Source organism: Dermacentor andersoni, chromosome 4, assembly GCF_023375885.2.
Source record: "Dermacentor andersoni chromosome 4, qqDerAnde1_hic_scaffold, whole genome shotgun sequence".
Lineage (NCBI taxonomy): Eukaryota > Metazoa > Arthropoda > Arachnida > Ixodida > Ixodidae > Dermacentor > Dermacentor andersoni.
The window spans coordinates 83,815,097-83,827,470 of NC_092817.1; the positions used below are offsets into that span (position 1 = coordinate 83,815,097).

The 12,374-nt window shown below is 45.4% G+C and overlaps 1 protein-coding gene and 1 non-coding gene across 2 annotated transcripts in view; both read right to left on the bottom strand.

The window, feature by feature from the left end:
* The window catches only part of CARPB (Carbonic anhydrase-related protein B), a 246,824-nt gene that overhangs the window by 25,808 nt on the left and 208,642 nt on the right, over positions 1-12,374 (bottom strand). The window lies entirely within an intron of this gene.
* Positions 2,446-2,520, bottom strand: TRNAP-UGG (transfer RNA proline (anticodon UGG)). Its single transcript has one exon. It is a non-coding gene; the product is annotated as a tRNA-Pro (tRNA).

Sequence of the window (12,374 nt, forward strand, 5' to 3'; positions counted from 1 at the left end):
CAAGGTATCCAAATCAATTTGTCCACGTAGACTATGCGAGCGACAATAAATGGAAAAAAGGACAGAGCGAACCAATAATATGATGCCCAGCTTAAGTATTACAGGAATAAATCTGTTGCAACGTTGAGAAAATTATAGAAGGAATACGTCACTAGGCTTATCACATGAAACAAAAGCGATACAAGACAACAGTGGAAGACTGTGACGGATACAACTGGATTAAACTAAGAGAGGCGAGTAACCCCTAGTAGCATCTCCCCGCGGGTGGCCAACGATTTACATGCCGTGGTTGCTCAGTGGCTATGGTGGACTGCTGAGCACGAGGTCGCGGGATGAAATCCCGGCCACGGCGGCCGCATTTCGATGGGGGCGAAATGCGAAAACACCCGCGGTACTTAGATTTAGGTGCACGTTAAAGAACCCCAGGTGGTCTAAATTTCCGGAGTCCTCCACTACGGCGTGCCTCATAATCAGAAAGTGGTTTTGGCACGTAAAGCCCAATAATATAATATATAGCCAACGATTTTAAATTTTTTTTTCTTCAATGTAGGTTTAAACCTCGCTAAAATGTTTTATCGCTGACAGCTACTGGTATTGTACACATCGCTGTCGGCAGTAGATTCTAGTTTCATGTCATTTCCATCGATGAGATAAAATCCGTTGTCACCACAATGTCGGTGAATAAAGCAACCGGTCATGATTCCATCCAGACAATAGTACTTAAGGAAAGTATCGATACTCTTTGCGTGAACTTATGCCACCTCTTTATTCATTCCATAGAGAATAGTTCCTATTCAGATATACTAAAATTGCTAAAGTTGTTCCCATATACAAATCTCGAGATCACAACGAACAGAGTATGGCAGTAGGCCTTATCGGTATTGTCATGAACGCCCTTTTTGAAAAACTAGTAGCACAACAACTAAAGAAATTTATTAACGAAATTAATATTATTGTTCCACAACAACATGGCTTTTCTTCAAACAAGTAAACATCTGCAGAAGTATTAGGCCTTTCACAGCACATTAATTCTACTATACACCAAAATGAAATTGCAGCTGTGTTGTTTTTGGACATCAAGAAGGCATACGACACAGTTTACCGCACTATACTACTGCGCAGATTAGAAGGCTATGGCTAACCTGATAAAGTACTGAAATTCTGTTCTAATTATTTTTCGCTTCGTGTACTATTTGTGGTAATTAATGATTTCGTATCGGAACCTAAACGTATATCATGCGGTGTGCCACAGGCATCCGTTCTGGGTCCTTTATTACTTTTTCTTTGCATAAATAATATTCCTCGGGCACTGCACTTTTCAGAAATTCTGATGTATGCAGATGGCGCGACACTTACATTTACCGGTAGGACGCCTATAACACTACAGTACAGTATAATGATCGAGCTATCAGCTCCGTCTTCCTGGTTTCCAGGTACGCGATTGACGCTGCACGTCGAAAAAACATGTCGTTTTTCATTCTAGACAAAAGACACTGCAGACTACCGTTTAATTTCTCTCTTGCTAGACGCCACCTTAATTCAGCAGGTGCTTTTGTTTAAATACTTAGGGGTTCTTTTCGACAACCATTTACATTGGAAGGATCTCGTAAACAATGTAAGAAATTAGCAATTGGATGCCACACTCTCATAAAAGACAAGCAGTATTTTCTCTCTTCCGTGCTTAGATCTTTATACTTTTTGTTCTGCCACTCTCACATTGCATTGAATCTTGGGGACTTACATATGTAACGCACTTATCGCCTTTACTGCGTCTTCAAAAAGGTGCATTCCGCACCATTAACTTCTACCCATTCTCCCTTTGAAATGCAATTTTTTTTTCTCACGAGCTCGGTGTCGTATCCTTTATGTCACTGCGAAATTTAGCATAGCAAATTCTAAAGCTCCCTTTGCAATGTTTGTGCCTATTGGTTGCAATGTTTTAACTTATGGATGAGGTATGATTCTCTGTATTTTCTTTCTCGCGCAGAATGGAAATTTGACTATGGGATGTAGAGTTTAGGTTCATCAAAATTTTGACCTGGTCGGTTGAAATGCTCGGCGACGGCTTCGGGAAGCCTTTTTAGCTGTGTCCGCGCGATGTCCGTTCAACCTGACCTTCACTGCTTGTTGCTTGTCCCGTTTCACCGATATGTTGTTGTTTCTTACAGAAGGAACATTCAAGCATATAAATCACATCGCAACTAGTGCAAGTAAAGCTAGTTTTCACTTCGTGTGTATAAGTATTGATATATATATATATATATATATATATATATATGTATATATATATATATATATATATATATATATATATATATATATATATATGTGTGTGTGTGTGCGTGAATAAAGGAAAGATCAGACATCCACCCGTTTGTAGCAATTGCTACAAAGGAAACCCATACAGGTTCCTCGAAAGAAAAGCCTCATAGTTGAATAAAAATTCGTCCTGGTCCGGGACTCGAACCCGGGACCACCGCTATTCCAGGGCAGCCGCTCTACCATCTGAGCTAACCAGGCGGCTAGCAGATTTTCATACGTCGCTAGCCAGTCCTCGACGTCGGTCGGACGACAAAATGGCACGGTCCCTATGGCGAGGCACATCAGAGCACAGAACCGTCTGAGGAGACGTTTGCTGCGATGCGTCTTCAGGCATGGTTGAGCATAGGTACGGGGTCGAAGCTCCAAGGTTGACGTTGTAGGTCGAAGGAACCTCCACCACTTGCAAAGTCGTTTATTAGTCACCGACGTTTGGGACCGACAGCTAGCGCAGGGCACGGACTCTCAGCACGAGCGGCATTCACGAGCAAAAGCGCTGGAGAGGATGACCCACTAATATCGTTCCACTTTATATATATATATATATATATATATATATATATATATATATATATATATATATATATATATATATATATATATATACGTATGTTCATGTTAAGAGTATCAGCAAGCAATTTAACAAAAATAACTGCACCGTAAGATACTCCTTTAGGAATGCTTATTTCTGTTCGCCTCTTTCACTGGCACGGACTGCTGGATGTTTCAATGTGGCCTGTGGTGTAGCATGCTAATTTCAATGTGGACAAACGCTGTTAGCAGCAAGACAACAACACAAAAAGCAACAAGGAAAGAAAGAAGAGAAAGGAAAGATCAAAAAGAAAGCAAGAAAGAGAGAAAGGAAGAAAGACAAAGAGAAAGTAGAAAAAAAAGGCAACCAGTTAGGAAATATTGACATTATCATTCGTGCCTCCGCCGTTTCTGAGCAGGAGCAGGGCGAGCAGCGGTGAGCTCTGTGGCCTGAGGGCGCTGTACTTATTCTCACGTCTCTCAACGCCAGTTTTCCCCAAGGCCTTTTCTTCTCCTTTTTATATATAGTATCATAACAGTGTAACATTCAAGATAACGTCAACTTTGTAAAGAAGACACAAAAGAACTCAAAAGGAAAAGTGTGGGCGGCAACAACATTGAGCCTGCTGGAGCCTTGTCTCCGACAGAGGCTCGAAGCAGTAACAGTGTTAGCGCGTTTCCATATATGTATTCTTTTTTTCAATGCCGCAGGGAGCGCTTGAAGATCTTTGGAATCGTGAGAAAGGGCGAGAAACAAGGAGAATGAGAGAGAGAGAACAAAGAAAGACGAATGGCAATTTCATAAACGCCGAGCGAGGAGGCTTACGCGTGCGCGCAAGAACAGGCGTCTCGTCGCGGCGTTTTGCTGCCGTCTGCTATCTCTCATCTCGCGTCTGTCGCTTACATAAACAAGGAGGGAACAACACAGGAGAGATGAAGGGAGTGGCTGGGAGAGGGGGCGCAGGACGCAGCGGCGGCGAGAGAGTTAAATTTATTGAGCCCTTTGTCTCCACCAAACCAAACACGTTTTGTTCTCGATTCCCCCTCAACTGTTTGCCGCGTGTACAAATATATTTTTTTCTCTCTGCAGCCCGCGAAAATCTCTCCCACGTGCCTCTGGCAACACTGACGGGGGTGTCGTATATATTCGGCAATCCTTGGGCGCTGAACTGGACGTCCGCGTTCGTCTGTAAAGTGTACGACGTTGCAGAAGCTCGAACGACGAAAAAAAAAAAGAAATAATATAGAGAGGAGAAGAACGTGGAACGGGCGGTGGCTGTGGGGAAGGGATCAGAGAAAATGCACCGGGAGGACCAGGAGAACAAGGCCGCAAGGGTTATACTACCCTCGGCAGCTTGACGGAGGAGGACATTTCGGAATTTTGCCGCCGGCTGCATTTACAGACGACTAAACGCGAGCGCCGCTATGATTGATGAATACCGAGCTCCGTCGGCAGAGCCGGGCACCGGGATCTGGGTAGTACGTGGCTCCTGGAGTGGAAGTGCTGCGGCTGCGCCCAAAGGGGCACGCTTGTAGTCTAGGAGAGGGTCGATAAGTAAACGAAGCATCAGTGAACATATATTGACGTATGGTAACTCCATTGTTGTTCACTACGATGATAGCTGCGAAGGAGAGAAAGTCCACGGTTGGTCTCCTGTACGCAGGCCAGTATCGCTCATAAAGTATCCCTTGATCGAGAAGGCATTACCATTACTTGGTGATGAGGAATTCAAACGGTCAAGAATAGGAAACACTGTAAAGAGCTAACAAGCAACTACTACCACAAGTAAACGGTTGCCCCCATTCTTGGAACAGGGGAATATAAAAAAGCAAAGATTAGATAGATAGATAGATAGATAGATAGATAGATAGATAGATAGATAGATAGATAGATAGATAGATAGATAGATAGATAGATAGATAGATAGATAGATAGATAGATAGATAGATGAAGAAAACAAAAACAAAGCCTATATTAGCGGTGCACGTTAAACCACCCTACGTAGCGCACAATAAGCGAATCAAGAGTATATGTAGAGATTGATGGGTCGAAGGAAAGGAAGGCACGTTAAGCAGACGCATGTCAACCAGACGCATGTCCAGTTTGCTACCCTGCACTGGGAAAAGTAATAATGGGGTAAAACGAGTGAAAGAAGGGAATGGTGAGAGAGAATCAGTCGCCCGCACACTCGAAAGAGTACATCAAGTCAACAAACGGTCGCAGAGGCCTCTTGGCCTCATATACTTTAACAACGCCTTCATTGCTTTCTGCGCCTGCGACGCCCACAGCCGTGGTACAGGAGTCGTGTCTTCAGAAAACGGTCTTGAAACTTTATTTCCTGTCTCGGACTATCACGTACGCTCATTGGTCGTCTCCTAGTTTCTCGAAGTGTCGCCTACATAAACTTGATCCTTCGCTACAGCTGCGACTGCCATCAACAATTTCGCACTCCAATGGAACGTTGTCACGCCGCTTCTGGATTGGGGTTGCATTCACGAAAGCGCATTTCTTCCGCATCGGAATGTCAGACACACTTACGTGCGACTCCTGCGGCATCGAAGAAAATATCGAACACATCCTGTGCTTTTGTTCTCGTTATGACGTCGAGCAACTGCCTCTCCAGACAGCAGCAAACAAGAACATAAATAATGTGAAAAGTATTGACGTTGGTGAAACGGCAGTGAAACCGACATAGATACGAGAAATTCTACTCCCCTTCCCCCCCCCCCCCCCCAACCCTCGCTGCGTACTGCTTCCGGCCCCGCAATCATTCTAGACAGGAGGAAGACTCTCTGCGGAGACTTCGGGCCGGAGTTACACCAGCCAACACTTGTACGTGGGGTTGGCCACGTGAAGACAATGACCAGTGTTCGAAGTGCTTCCCGCTCCTGCATCTGCAGCGGAAGCCCGCCCTGTAATTTGAACGTGCCCTGGAACAAAGGCGGTGAGCGAAAAGTTACTGAGGGATGTGAAATTAAGGGTTGATCAACCAGAAGACTATCAACGGTGGCTTATGAACAATGCACATGATTAGTCATGCATGAAACGGGCCCCCATCTTCACATACTAATACATTTTTACATTAAGCCACGTGGCAAAGCATACACTTAATGTAGACAAAAATTCAAACTGAACGTACCTTCTGGAAATTTCTCTTTGTTATTGTCGAAGAGTGAGAATATACTGACGTTGCAAAACACTATTTTCAGCAGTAACTCGCAATTCGGTGCGTCGTCGCTACGTATAGGTGACGGCTAAACCTGTTTGTTTCCGGTCTAAACCTTAGTGTCCGAGAGTGCAAATCTCTCCTGTGCCACTCAAACATGGCCGAACCTGGCAACGCATATGCGTTGTAGTTTGCTTCTTCGGCACTCTTTGTGAAAGTCGCAGACGACGCTGAACCTATCTAACGGCAATTTGTACCTCACACTTTGCGCGTTTTTAAAACGCAGAGAAAGAGAACGTTGCCATCCAGCTCAATTTATAATCGGAAGCTCCAGACGAAGCCCACACGAGTTATTCAGGAAGAAAGCATTTGCAGCACAAGAGAAAATTCGTCCTGGTCCGGCGATGAAAGCCGGGTGACTGCCTTCTAAGCTAGATTCCCATGATTAGGCGTATCGATGATTCAGTCCGCAGAAGAGCATAAAGTGAGTCGGCCGCAACGAATAGTGCTGCTATAGCGGCTAGTTATTTCTTCGGCAGCATTTAGCCGCGTCATGGTCTTTCGCGGATTGGATCAGTGATCCGTCGCGCGAACTACAGGTTTAAGAGGTAATCTCTACCGACAATCAGTAGCCCAGCGCTTGGTTTTGTCAGATGACTTGCTCTCGCCCTAAAGTCTAAGAGTTAAGTGGCAAAGTCATTCGACAGATCAACCACCCTCCGAAGGTGGTGGTCTACCGTTGGTTCGATCAACCAGTTAAGACGATTTCCTTTTTCTGTCGTTAACCGCGAAAGTGTTTCTGCGGTACTCCTATGTTCCTTCTGTTTTCTTTTTCTGAAGATTTATGGAACATTCAAAAGGATGCCAACTGTTTCCTTGATGAATTCTGCCACACACCTTGCAGATTCTCACAGAATTCACTAGGCTGTCCAACATTTGAGCAGACCATGTTGTTGGGAATCACATGACGCGGCTCATTGCGGTGAGCAGCGCCTTGAAAGGCTGTGTGAAGACTACGGTCAAAATTCCTGCTCGCGGATGTGAGGAGGTTGCGCTGCGAAGTTATAACTTGGACTCGAACGAAAAAAAAGAAAACCACGATTACACATACAGAACAGTATGCATCATTTTTGTGTGCGACCATGTTCTTGTTTTTGTTCTTTGCATCCATTTTCAACTACGCAACGCAATTTCACATCCATGTTCAGTATAGATGTCGTGCGCATTCAAGCATTCAAGGCACGAGACAGCCTCGTCATGTTTGTCAAGAGGCTATGCGCATGTTGGAGGCAACAATGCTTGAGGCAACAATGCTTGAGGCAACAATGCTTGAGGCAACAATGCTTGAATAGAACGGGGCGCGCACTCTAAACTATGCAGAAAAAAATTAATACGCAACAAATAAGAAGTGAGAAGCTGCTGAATTATGCTTGCTACAGCTTTCTACACAGGGCTTGAGGGCTTGAGGGCTCAGGGCTACAGGTCTTGACACAGGACACAGGGCTTGATACAGGGCTCAGGGACACAGGGCTACAGGGCTTGAGCGCTTCCGCTCAAGCCCTGTGTGGCTTTGGCAGGCCTGTTATGTACGCTGCTTTTTTGTGACTTTGTGGAATAAAGTATTATTATTATTCTAATTTGAAGAGTTTATCTGAAGTTAATACTTCAGAAGTCGGATCATTAACCTTGACTGATTTTGCAGTTAAGCAAAATACAACGAAAAAGTGTGACTAATTGCCTCATACAATAGCTAACCTCATGCATTTGGTCGCGCCCTTCTAGAGTAAATCGGTATATTTTTTAAACCTGTTGTATAATATAGGCCTTTTCACGCGATAGCGTTAAGGAGTCCGTGTCGCAGAAAATTCGGCGTCCGCAACGGCGTCCGACGTCGCATCTGCAGCAAGATTTTTTTGAACTACACATACTTAGGCCGTTCACGTGACGCAAGGAATTCACTGAACTAATTGGATTTCTCAAGCTAGAACACGTAGAAAAATCGTAAACTACGAAATACACACAGCCTACAGACATGATAGCTCTCGGATTGTAATTTGAATATACAGGAAATTTACGTGTAAATTTTTTCGCGCCCGCTCGCAAAGTTGTCATTTGTGAAATGCGCTACACGTCCGCACCAAGCGTGCGAAGCCGCAGCGACCATGTATCTTCGTAAATGTGACGGTGACGACACAGCAAGAATCCGAATTCTCGGAGGTCTCTTTTATTTCTTTTTCTATGTCGTAAAATCATGGGTAGCGCGCACAGTTACCCTTATTCTTGAAACCATGCGATGTTTATACCAAAAAAGAACAACAAGAAAAGACGAGAAAGGGCCCGAATAATCGACAAAATTGGTCCACGTACACTGTCAAAACGAAGCTAAAAACTATCGCGTGAAATTCGTACAACCATAAATGTAGGATGACCTCACGCTGACACCACTTTGATTTTGCGTCTCTCTCCACGAGCCTGCGCAATGTTGCTATGTTACGCCCGCTGCGCTGATTCCTAAAATAAGTTCAGCAAAATTAAAATAAAACAAAATAACAAAGTGAGCGCTTCCTGCGAAAAATGATTTCTCTCATTCTCTCTTCCCATTTCCAACATTTCTTTCACAGTGTTGCGGTATCTGGTGTTGAAACCCACCACGCGCCGTCAAGCCATTTTCTTAATTTTTTTAAATTTTTTGTGTTCCTTCTTTTAAATGTCGATTTCTTCAAATGTTTATGTTTTTCCAATGTTTTCCAAATGTGCCCCCGTGCGGGTGTTGCAAAAGTACTCTCAGTTTGATCAGCGCAAGAGAAAAAAAGGTTACCCAACACCACAACCTCAGGTTTAATTCACAGGTGCGGGTTCCCAAGGGCTCGCTCAATTATCTCTGCGAGACCGCCAGCGAAATCGCCAGGAGGAAACTACTGTAATCACATACTGATGCACAACGCACCAGTTGGCGGGCGCAAGGTATCAGCGAGTTGATATCTGAGCGATTGCGGGCAGTTCATGAACTCTGGATGAGCGCTTCTGATGCAGGTATGTAGAAAGAGACAGGCTCACGTTAAACAGTCCATTCGCCTCAGAGGGAGAAAAAGACAGGCAGGTTAACCAGGGGTAGTTCTGGCTGGCTATCCTACACGGGGCAAAGCACATATAAAGCATAGCAGGTATACATGGCGTGAGGCGTCGTGCACAGTCATGCGAAAGCAGGCTACGTCCTCAAAGTCTGTCATGTAGACCCGCAGACTTGAACTTGATCAACACAGATATAGCCTTCTGCGGCGCGGAGTTATTTCGGAGGTACTAAAATGGGCGACGAAGGGGGAGGGCGACTGGGTAAATATACGCGTACGTCGACAGCGCCGTGGACTTGCGCGACGACTTCGAATTTGTCGCAATTCTAGGTACTTTGTCGTTTCATATGGGCGTCTCGCTCGAGAACTTGAATTGTTAACGAAAACTATGCATAAAAGTACCGAGTTATTTGTCCCCGTGTACGGATATGGCTCCTCAATTGTGCGCGAATGTAGTACCTCCATAATCAACGTCTTTGTAAGCATGTATTTTGTTCCCCGGACATCTCATGAAGGAAGCAACTTGCTGCATTATATTACGTCCACGCCTTTATCCCTTTCTTATCTTCTTTTTCCTAAGGCGCTGCAAAACTTTTCTCCTATAACAGGAAGCCTTCATATTCTAATGGGTTCGCAATGTACGGCTCATCAAATTTTCTTGATATTCTTGTGTGTCTTTTTTTCGTGTTGTCCCTAAGTTAAGTGCTTCGCTTTGTCTGCATCATTTTGTATGCCTCTATAACTACTTGCATTATTGTTTCTTTCCAAGCACAATAATGACCTAAGGGAGCTGCACGAACTAAAGAAACAAAGACAACCTAATAATTAAATACCTAATGGACTGTGCAACTAGGTTGGTAATAAATAAATATGACAGACATAATAAATAAACAAATAATGCAACGAGTTCCCTACTAAAAAAATTACAAATTTTGCCTCTATAGCTATTCACTATTCATCTCGCAGGCATCGATTGCGAGACAACAGCTTGAACCCAGCTTTAACGAACAAAGTGCCACTGAGCTTGCGCGTAGCAGCTTCCCGTTAGGCACGGTGGAAACCTATGAAGCAGCACTGAATATCTTTAAGGCGAAATCCTTAGATGCGTTGTGAGGTGCAGAAAAGATCACGTGACTCAAGGAAGGCCAGAAGCGAGCCAAAGTGCGTCCAGCCGTGTATAAAGGTGATAATGATTAGCATAGTTATTTACTCATTGATTAGTGATCAGATTAGAATAAATTAGATCGAATTAAGGTAGCCTAAGGTGTCTTAAAGAGGATTGAGGTGGATTCAGATCGATTAAGGTCTATTAAAGTGCACTAAGGTAGATTAAGGTGGATTAAGGGGCATTAAGGATAATTGGGGTGGATCAAGGTCAAATAAGGTGGATTAGGGTCGATTTAGATGAATTAGGGATGATTACGGAGGATTAAGGTGAATTGCAGTAGGTTTTACAAGACTTTTGCCTTCGAGTCTCTTAGGCGATAGGTAAGGACACCTGATGTTTTTTGCGTATAAAATGGGGGCTCCCGTTGCTTGTGACAACAGAGGCGCGGACACAGTCCGGCGGACGAGTGCCACGCGCGGCGCAGTTACGCTACGCCAGTGGAAATTGGACGCTCTGCAGTGCTCTCTATACAGTCTGTAGTCTGGCGCAGTCAGCGTGACCGGCGTGTTCGGCGTGCTTTGGCGCGGCTGGCGCGACACTCGAACGCGTCCAATCTGACGCCAAAGCCGCTTGGTCAGAGTGCTTCGCGCACCCGCTTGGCTGGCCGGCAGCATGCTGGCGTATACAGTTCGGTGTTGAGCTTGAACTTTCGCGAAGTAAAAAATGCAGTGCTCTTGCACTCTGCGAAGAACGATGTCCAGCGAGGTTGTGTATGTAGGCCCCTTAATGGCGAACTGCACCTCCGCCGCGGATAGGCCCGCCATTGCACTATGTTCGGCATTGGCCCAAGTATAGGGAGCACTTTACGTCTGCGTCACCTCCACCGCGGGTCGGCCCGGCATTGCACTATCTTTGGGATCGGCTCACGTATGGGGAGTGGTTAACGCCTGCTTCACATCCGCTGTGGGTCGGAGCGGTATTGTACTACCTTCGGCATCGACCCACGTATGGCGAGTACTTTACGCCTGCGTCACCTCCGCGGCGGGTCGGCCCCGCATTGCACGATCTTTCGGATTTTTTTTTTATAGTGATAGTGGGGGAAGCAGCCCTTGACAGTCTCGCTGTAAAAAAATTTGGAGGACGCTTGAGCTTCGCCTTTAAGAGTGGAAGGCGATAAATTTCAAAAATCCCTGACTGCTTGTCACGCTTCCCGGCAAGCGCCGCTTTCTTGCAGACGCGCGGAGCCGAGCGCGATGGTGTTGTTGCAAGGAACCGAGCGGGCCGCGCCGCTCGGTAAACGGGTTTGTGTGTGAGTTTCCACGTAACCGAATTATGTTTTCTGCATTAATCGAATAAAACTTTGACACTATCATGTCTGTAGGTTGTGTTTAGAACCTACTTTATGATTTTTCTGACGTATTTTTCTTTGAGGAATTCAATTATTTCAGTAAAGCCTTGCACCATGTGGAGCGCCTGCGTGGATGTGGTTCGGAATGATTTTTTCGCCAATGTCAGGATTGGGGGCTCAATCCCATCGCTCGTGATCCGTTGTCAAGATTGGAGTCGGGCATGAATTAGAAGGTAGCTGGCCCATGCCGTCGTCCAACTTATCCACGCTGAGGACGTTGGTGAGGGAAGGACTGCTTCTCATCGAGAACGAGGAATATGGGTTTATTTACAGTATTTATATCAGTCTAACATGACTGTTTGAGAAAGTACATCTGTCTAACATGACTGCTTCAGAGAGAGTGTGTCGAGCATCCGCACAACAGCAGTTTTTAAACACTCGGTCCTCCCGCGATACAAGATGATGCGAACGTTCGTTTACTCATCGCAAACTGTCCCCCTCTCCTCAGGACAGTTTACACACACAAATGCACACACACACGTGTTTACGGTCCGAAACCGACACCACGCGAATTTCATAGAACTCGGAGCCGTTCCGGGTAGCGCGTTGTCTTGCGGCTTGGTCGGGTCGTGGGAAGAAGCGCAAAACGGCGTTCCCGCGGCAACTCGCGCACCCGTAGCAGATCAGGTCCGCGTTGGGGAGTTTGGTAACAATAGTTGGCCCGCCAAACTCATTCCGTCACAACGGCTCCTAGCTGAACCGACGGAGAGTGGAGGATGCGCGTATTGATATCGACACAAAGTCGACTTCGCCACGCCGTGGCTAGAGGT